Source organism: Propithecus coquereli, unplaced genomic scaffold (assembly GCF_000956105.1).
Source record: "Propithecus coquereli isolate 6110/MARCELLA unplaced genomic scaffold, Pcoq_1.0 Scaffold444, whole genome shotgun sequence".
In the NCBI taxonomy this organism is placed as follows: Eukaryota; Metazoa; Chordata; class Mammalia; order Primates; family Indriidae; genus Propithecus; species Propithecus coquereli.
The window spans coordinates 1773377-1782751 of record NW_012150219.1 but is presented as its reverse complement, the minus strand read 5'-3'; positions in this window follow the sequence as shown (position 1 = coordinate 1782751).

Below are 9375 nucleotides of genomic sequence, written 5' to 3'. Positions count from 1 at the left end.
GCTTGCTTGTGCTAAATGTTTTAAAATACTGGGGTATCAGATACTGGGGGTTGCCTTGCCAACTGCCATTCCCTCTTCCCTCCTGCTGACAGACCTGTGGCTATGTTCAGCCTGCCATGTGTCTAGCCCGAGGGTAAAAACCACCTTTGGTTTATGCCAGCCGTGGCCAGCCTAGTCTCTTGGACCTGTGATTGGTCCAGAGGTGGTCACATGCCTCAGCTTGGCTGAAGGGAAGTTCTGCTGGGGACTTCTGGGAAAGAGTTTCCTCTCTGATAAGAAAGAGGCAGATGAAGTGAGACCTGTTTGCTCCTTTCCTTCCGTGCCTGCTGTGGACGTTGCTATGTGATGAGGTGGTGTGAGCTGTGGCAACCATCTGTTACGTGAGGACCAGGCTGGGGACGAGCTGCTGGCTTGCTACTGATGGGACAGAGGGAGAGTGCAAAGAGCCCAGGGCCCTTATGACAACCTCGAGGTGCCAAATACGCCATGAGGCCTCCAATCTCCAGAGCGTTTTAAACAAACAATAAATGTTGTTACAATCTAAACTGCTGTGGTGAAGCCTCCGAACCTATCCTAATAGACCCAACCGGCCTCGTGCTTTAGAGCCGGACTCTAGGGTCAAACACACTCATGGTCACATTCCAGCTCCACCAAGCATTCCTGGCTCTGGTACTCCAGGAAAATGACTTAAATTTTTAAGCCCTAGTTTTCCTGTCCGTGAAATGGAAATAATAACACTTGTTATCTCAGGCAGTGATTTTTGAGAAAAAAATTTTAAATTCATTTAAAGCACTTAGTGCTAACTGCTATCATCATCATCATCACGTCTTTAGTATTCGTACAATCCTCTAAAAAAGACAACATGGACAGAGACAGGAAGTTGACAGCACCTAATTAAAGGCCACTGGCCAGGCACAAGATGAGCAGAAAATGATCTGAGTGTCAGAGCTGACCGCAAGCTGAAGATGAGTCAGTGCTGCAGTGAACAAGCTCGATGCAAGCCTGGCGTGCTGGACGGGCAGACTCCTGGCTGTGAACCTTCTGCTCCATGATGCGTGACTCACACCTTTCCAGGAGCACCGGGTCTACATCTGATCATCTCATCTTTTTAAAGGATGTGGGGAAGCTGTCCTGGGTCCAAAGGCATGGAGGCAGGTGGCCTGGGGCTATTTGCGTAAGAGACCGGGAAGATTCAGGGGCAAGGACGTCACTGTCTCCGTGAGAAGCGTTTAATTTACAAGGCAGCTGTTGGCCATGCTTACAGCAGCCCGAATGAAAGGAAATGGACCAGGAGGTGTGGCTTGAACAGAGGGAGCACTGGATGGTGAGTCACTAAACTCGTGACCCCACTGCGTGACCCTGGGGAAGTTTTCTCTACACCCCAGACTTCAATATCTCCATGCGGATAGTGGGAATCTGGGCCAACCTGCGGTCCTGGAGAGGTGACTGTGACAGGAAGAAATGCATTTGGCTGCAAGTAACTGGAAACTGTGGCTCAGACCAGCGAGCGTTTATGCTCCCCAGTACGAGCTCAGAGGAGGCAGTGGTTGGTCTTGATGTAGTGGCTCGAGAAGACCAGGGTCATGCTGGCATCCCAGCAGTCCTCTTGGCTTGTCCCTCAGGGATGCAGGATGGCCGTGCAGCATTTCTCAAGGTAGGAAGAAGAAAGAAGGATAGCACCAGCCACATCTGCCCCCTTCATCCCGAAGTCAAAGCTTTCCCAGAACCTCCAGAACTCTCCATATGGGCACACGCTGGCAGCTGGGAAAGTGAGCGGCCGGGCACTGCTGTGAAAAGCAAGAGGGGGAAGGGAATGGGATTTGGTCTGCTGACTGCTGGATCTCGGGGCAGCAAACCCCTAATCTTGGTCCTCAAGGGCTTGGGTGTCCAGAGCCACTATTGTTCCTCTGTGGCCCTCCCAGCTACAAGTGAAGTTGCAAGAACGAGACCTGAATTCGAATCCTGGCTCTCACACTGGCTCTCTGTGGGACCCTGAGGGTCACTTTGTGTCTCTGCGTCTCCATTTCTCATCTGAACAGAAAACAAAATCCAGCTCCCAACCACAGCGTCAGGGCCGGCCTCGTGGGCACACAGCCTGTGCGGTCACACAGCACCAGGCTTGCTTTCACGCCCTGCTAAGGCCATCTTGAAATTCTCACCACTTTCAGAAGGAGGGCTTCTGCATTTCCGTTTCCCACAGGCCCTGCCCGCTCTGTAGTCGGCCCCGTGTGGTTTCCCAAGCCCGGCGTGGACTGCATCCCTCCTCGCTTCGCTTCCTGCCATCCTCTTCCTCCCCCTCCCTGCCTTCTCTCCAGGTCCCCACTGTTACCTCGGGGCCTATGCATGTGCTCTTCCCTCTGTTTGAAACACGCCTTCCGCACCCCAAATGTGTAATTCATTCACACTCGTCCCTCAGAACTTGGTTCTGTCATTCTTTCATAACAGCAACGCGTTTGCTTAGCACCTGCCGCACGCCAGGCCCGTTCCCAGGGTTTGCCGCCCTTTACTTCATTTAAGTGAAGGTGGTTTTCTTATGATCTCTGTTTCACTGACGACACATGAAGTGACTTTCTTCTGACGGATGCTGGGTGCCTATGATGCTACGTGCTGGCCCTTGATCTAGTTACGCTGGGTACAGTGGTGCAGTCGATAAATGAAACCTCTCCTCTCACGAAGGTTAGATTCTAGTGGGGAAGACAGACGACAACAGATCATCAAATAACCAGGTGATAACATAGCATCAAGTAGTGATAAGTGCTGTGAAGAAAAATAAGTGGGCTAAAGAGATCAAGAGTGAAGTGGAGTGTGGGTTTAGCTAGGACGGTCAAGGAGGGTCTCTGCAGAGATGACATTCGAGCACAGGCCAGAAGCGGGTGAGAGGGAGCCGTGCAGGTAGCTAGGCTATTCTAGAGAGAAGAATGTTCTAGGCCATTCCAATGTTACTTCCACAAGGAAACCCCCTCTGGCACCCCTGAAGCTAGATCAGGCCCTTCACTCTGTGCTCTCAGAGTTCCCCCAATTCCTGCACCCTAATTTGTTGTTTATTTGAATGCCAGCTCCATGTAGGCAGGGGTTGTTTGTTCACTGCTGTGTCCCCAGTGCCTGTACGTAGTAGATGCTCAAGAAATATTTGTTGAATGACTCAACAGCAGGCATTGTGGGTGGGGTTCTGCTTCCCTCTCCCCTAGTTTTCTCTCTCCCTTGAGCAACATCTCTTTTTATCTGTAGTATAAACCGCACACTAGGGTAAGATTTCATTTGAAGACTAGATTCTGGGACCACTAATAGTTTGAGCGATGGCGTTTTGAGCCATCCAGCTGTGACACGCTGCGATTCCGTGACTTAAACTTGGAGGGCACAGGGACCAAGTCAGTTGGGATGCTTTTGGCTGCAAATAACAGAAAACCCCAACCCAAGTGGCTAAAGGTAAGAAATGTATTCATAGACACCAGATAATAAGAAGCCCAGAGTTGGGTCGTTTAGAATTAGGTAATTGAGTGGATAGCTCACAGTGTCTTTGAGGACGTGGGTTCTCTCCCTCACTCCAGCCTGCCATCCTGGGCAAGTCTCCAGGCTGGCTTCCCCCACCTAGTCCTCTGAGGCTCTGACCCCCAGGCATCTTATCTGCACACAGTCCAGAAGAGAACAGACGCCTTCTTTCTGGTGTCAAGAGCAAGGAACCTTTTCCAAGAGTCCCTAGTGGACTTCCTGCAGCTTCCACTCTCATTGGCTAGACTGGGTCACATGCATACCTTTAAGCCAGTCACCAGCAAGGGGAATGATTGGCTTAGACCAATCACAGCCCGCTTTTAGGACTAGAGCTGGGGCCTGCCCTGGCCTCCAAAGCACATGGCTACTGGGAAGAAGGTAGGGTCGAGAATGGAACTGGGGTATCCAGAAGGAAAGGGCTGGATATTTTTGTGGGCAATGAACAGAGCCTGCTACAGAGTGTATTGAGATTCAGGGAGATGAGGAGAGGGGTCGGGGCCTCCCACCTGGGCGCAGTCTCTAGGGCATAATCTCCAAGGGGCCCTCAGTTTCGTGAGCCCAACTTCCTCTGCTTTAGGTGGGACTAGGATGCTAGTCCTGTGGTTTCCCACGACCCCACCAACGCAGGGATGGGGTGTCCCTCGGCTGGAGGTTTGTCCTGTTTCTAACATCGGGGGTGTGATCTGGGGCGTGGGGTCCCCATCACTGCTTGATGAAGGCGACAACCACCCAGCACTGCCTCCATCAGCCACACTGCTTCTGCCATGTCTACTCCACATGGAACTCACAGCCCTCACGCCAACAGTTTTGTGTTTTCTTTTAAAGTGAAAAGCACATTTTTCTGACCACACTCTCCATAGCTGAGCAGCCAGGCCTTCCTTGAAGAGGCTTCTGAGTGGCATATCATCGTGTGTATCACATTATTTTTGTCTTCAAATATCTGTTTACCATCTCTTGGTAACATATTTTGGGGCAAGACTTTAAAATTTTGGCAATGTGAAAGTGAAGTAGTATAGCAGAGGGGTGAAAAGCTCAGGCTTTAGAGTTAGAAGTCAGTGCTTCATCATCTAATTGCTGTGTGGCCTTGAGCAAGTCACTTCCCCTCTCTGAGCCTCAGTTGGCCATTGAACCAGCCCCTCAACTGTCCTGCTTTTTCTGCTTGAGGCCTCCTTTGGACATGCTTAGTGCTCAAAAAAATGTTAGTTAAATGAATGTGTGGTGATACCAGTAAACTCAAGAAGGGCGTGATCTCAGGGATAATTTCTTAGGGGTAGTAAGGGAGCTTTTGCTTTCTCATGACCTGCCCATTTTTATTCTAATCTTGCAAGTTGGCATCCTGTCAGACTTCCAAGCCCTGATTCCGCCTACCTCAGTGGCAGAGCACGGCTGCTTCAGAGGCCGGGCACCACGGCAGGCCCAGGCAGACGAAGGGTGAATCAGGAGCGGCTCACTCTGCCCCGTGGAAAGTGCGCAGGAGGCTCCAGCCGGGCAGATGGTGAGCAGGGTCTGACCAAGGCTGCCGTCAGCCCTCTCCTCTCCTCCGCGTTGGCCGGTCCTGCAGGCCACACTTTCACCCAGGAACTTCTGAAGAATCCTCTTCCTGCCTGAGTCACGCTGCAGATGCCCTCAGGCCTGGGCGGGTGATGCCCTGGGAGGGGCCGGCTCAGGGCACTGGCAGACTCAGGTGCACGCGCCCAGTCCAAGGAGGTGCTTGGCGCTCCGCTGCAGCCCACGCGGCCCCGTGGAACCGTGGGAGCAACGTAATCAGACTTTCTGAATTTTTTAAAAGATAGGCTTTATTTTTTAGAGCAGTTTTAGGTTCACAGCAAAATCGAGAGGAAGGTACCGAGAATTCCCATATGTCCCCTGCCCCACCCATGCACCGCCTCCACTACCCCCACCAGAGACGTGCTACCATTGACGCGCCTGCATTGACACGTCATTGTCACCTAAGTCCGTAGTTTACATTTGGGTTTACTCTTGGTGTTGTACATCCTACTGGATTGGGCAAATGTGTGCTGACGTGGATCCACCATTGTGGTATCACGCAGAGAAGTTTTACTGTTCTAAAACGTCCTCTGTGCTCTGCCTAGTCGTCTCTCCCCACCCCTCACCCCTGCAACCACCGATCTTTCTACCATGTCCACAGTTTTGCCTTTTCCGGATCTGATTTTTTATTGCTTTTTCTTGCACCGTCCATGGCTTCAGCTGGCCCGTCAGCACACGCTCTGAATGGGCAATGCCCAGGCCAGTCTGGTTAAATATTTTGAATATTATCACTGGATGTATCCCTTTCTTACATACCGACAATAAATTCTAATTTTTTAAAAACATCGTGCAGGCCAAATCAAACAGTCCGCAGGCCGCATTGGCCCCTGGGCCACCAATGTGAGACATCAGATGTGGGAATGAAGAGTGAGGTTGGAGTCAGCTCTGCCACTTCCCAGCTGTGTGACTTTGGGCTAGCCGCTTTGCCTCTCTGAGCCCATCTGTCAAGTGAAGACCTTCAGCACGTGATTATGAGGGAGTGACTCATTCAGTGTCGATCTTGGAGGCTTGATGTCCCAGCGTGTTCAAAAGCTTGCTAGGATTGCAGTACGCACAACGCACCAAAACATACAAGTGTTGCTCTTATAAAATTGGGAGACAACGAGGACATGAAAAATCCCCAGAAACACACAAGCTCTTGGCACAAGAGGATCGAGAGGTGGGCAGATCGAGACTTGATGCCCGCTTGCCTGGGCAAAGGGAAAACCGATCCTCTGTATCCCAGAAACCCTCCGTTACAGCCACCACCTTGACGAGGGCCGACCCTGACCCGGGGGTCAGAGCCAGGGGCCTAGTCCTGGTTCTGCCAAGTCCTAGCGGTGTGACTTTGGGCGAGTAGCTTAACCTCTCTGTGTGTCACACCTTCAGGGCTGCTGTTCGCGTCATGGTCTGTGCGATGGGGCCCACTGGAGCTGGGAAGTGCGTGGCTGCTCCTGGTGGCCCCGGGGTCCTTGTCTGGAAAATGGTGATATCTGTGAAGGTTCAATGAGCGAACACATACAGTGTGGTCAAAGCAGTGCCCGGCACAAGAAACTGCCCTCCGAGCATCTGCCAACAAAAACCTTCTTATTTCTGCTCTATGCCACGTGCTTTACCTGCCCTTGGCACTGCTGTGCTATAATCGTCCCATTTTAAAGAAAAGAACGTTGAGGCCCAGAAGAGAAAACTGAGGCTCAGAGAGGGTCAGTAACTCACCTGGGGTCACCCAGCTAGTAAGTGACAGGTAACAACAACATCAAAAGCAATAATGCAACCAGAGTGGACACAGCCAATATCGACTTGGCACCATGAGTTGCCGTGTGCTGGGTGCACCGCTTTAAGTGCATGACCTCAGAGTCTAGCCCCAATACCCTTGTCTCGCTCCTCTCTCCCCGCTGTAGGCGGGAGTGTTTCCCGGCACCCTAAATTCCACTTAGACCCTGGGAGAGGGTCAGCTCCGGCAGGCCTGCGAGCGTGGGCATGAGCGTAGCTCTCGGGTTCGTGGATCGGTTCCCAGTGGGGCGCCCCGGCCCTGTGACCGGAGCCTCACCCCCAGCTCCCCTTTTATCCTCGGATTTCAAAGCACTGTACGCTCACACACTCATTAGAGAAGACACCTTCCTGCACTCCAGAGAGGCAGGTATTTTTAATTAACTGCCTCCTGCGAGGCCGCAGGGCATGGGGCCGCAAACACTGCTAATGCTAGGACGTCCGCTCATGGGGTGCGACCCAGGGCAGCTTTGACCGCCGCCTCCTCAGAGGCCTCCCGCACTGCCTGGTCCGCAGTCGTCCCCTCTTTCGCTCACGCACCCGCTCCGTTCCTCTGTAGTGCCTGCCACCAGCTTTTAAAAATTGTGTGTTTGTTTGATAGTGACTTACAATAGCAGCAGCAGCGACGTTTACAGAACAGACACTGCGTGCTGGGCCTGCATTTGCTTGCACTGTCCTGCAGGGGCTCAGAGAGGTTAAGTCACTTCTTCGAGGTCACGCGTCTAGTGAGGAAGCTGCGTGGTTTTGCTTATTTGGTTGTTCATTTGTCTGCGTGTTTAGCGTCTGTCTCCCCCACGAGAACACCTGTTTTGTTCACCTCTGTGCCCCAGCGTCTTGAACAGTGCCTGGCCCGTCGTGGGCACTCAGTCAATACTTGTGGAGCGAATGCATTCAGGATCCTGCACTCAGCTTGCGTCAGAGCCTGAGTCTCTTTCTGTGCCCCAGGGAGAGGGAAAACCACAGGGCTTGACTCTTCCGCTCCTCCACACCTCTGCTCAAGCCTGCTCTCTGGCTGCCCCTCCTTCTTCCATGGATTAGCTCAGAGGTCAGTAAACTATGGCCCAGGGGCCAAATCTGACCCATTACCTGCTTTTGTCAATAAAGTTTTATTGGAACACAGCCACATCTATTTAAGTTTTATCTATGGCTGCTTTAGGTCTACAATAGTAGCTGTGACAGAGACCTGCGAAGCCCGAATATTTACTATTTGGCCCTTTACAGAAAAGTTTTGCTGACTTTTCCTTATCCTTTAAGAATGAATTGAAATGCCTCCTCCTTCAGGAAGCACTCTGTGATTTCCCAGGCTGGATTAAAGGCCCCTACCAGGCACTCCCATAGCTCCATGCTTCACTCTAATACAGTATGTCCCAACTTTCTCCCACCTCAGGAACCCTTTTAGATATTTTTTCCTAATCACCTACTCCCTTCCCCCAAGAATTTTTATAAACTGACAAATAAAAATTGTATTTATTTATGGTGTCCAACATAATGTTTTGAAATATGTATACATCGTGGAACGGCTCTGCATGGCAGGAGTACACCTCCCCGCTTCACGTGCCCTCCACTTCCTCCTGAGTCTGGCCAATGGGAGGTGGCATTGGAGGGTGGGAGGGGAGGGGAAAGAGAAACCCTGGTATTTCCACCCCTCTCTCTGTGCTTTGGGCATTAGATGTACACCTCTGTGGTCCGGCTCCCACTGGGCAGATCCTCCCTGGTTCTACCCCTCTCTGGTCAGCTGGCTTCTGGGCTTTGGTGACACTACCTCCTCCTCTGTCCCTCCAGCCCCAGGGACGGTAGCTGCCGAGTTGCCGTGCCCTCCTGTGGCTTCTTAGCTGCTCCACCATCTGTGTAACCAATTCCTTGTGTCAAACTCCCTCTGTTGAAGGACCTGGAGTGTGTGTCTGGAGGAAGTGACTTCTCTCTGGGGGACAGCAAGGACATCAGGCTCCATGGCCTCAGAGTCCTTTTATCACTGCCTGATTGCTGAGTTGAGCTCCCTGACTGCAGCTCTTCGGACACTCAAGGACTGTCTAACGGAGGCCCCAGTGAGGCGGGAGGAAGAGGCTCTTCCGGAGTGGCTGGTGCTGGACACTGATGAGGTGGGGCCGTGGAGTGAGACCAATTCTGCTGCGGCCGCTCAGGGGAGGACAGGCTTGAGTGTCCAGCTGGAAACTTTTTCTGACTCCTGGGAGGGGCAAAACATGAGCCCTGAACTGGGAGGCCGGGAGATAAAACCTGGCACCTTCCCAGCACTTAATATAGACCCCATTGGGTGACGGGGCCTGGCTTTGGCTCTTGCCGAATTGGAGGGGGGAGAATTTACGCGGGCGTATTCACTGTAATATAAATGGCATAGCTGCTTCATTCTTTCTTGAAGTCAGGAAATTGCACCGCCGTGCTAATGGTGATCACATTGGTAGAGGATGATTAACTAAATTATTCAAAATAAAAAGGAACTATACTGTCTTTTTTTGCTTACTTTTGATAGGCAATGCGGGGATTCTTCATTTGCGGTGCGGTGCGGTGGGGTGTGTGTGTGTGTGTATGTGTGTGTGTGTGTGTCAAACGTGTTTCTACACAGCATCTAGC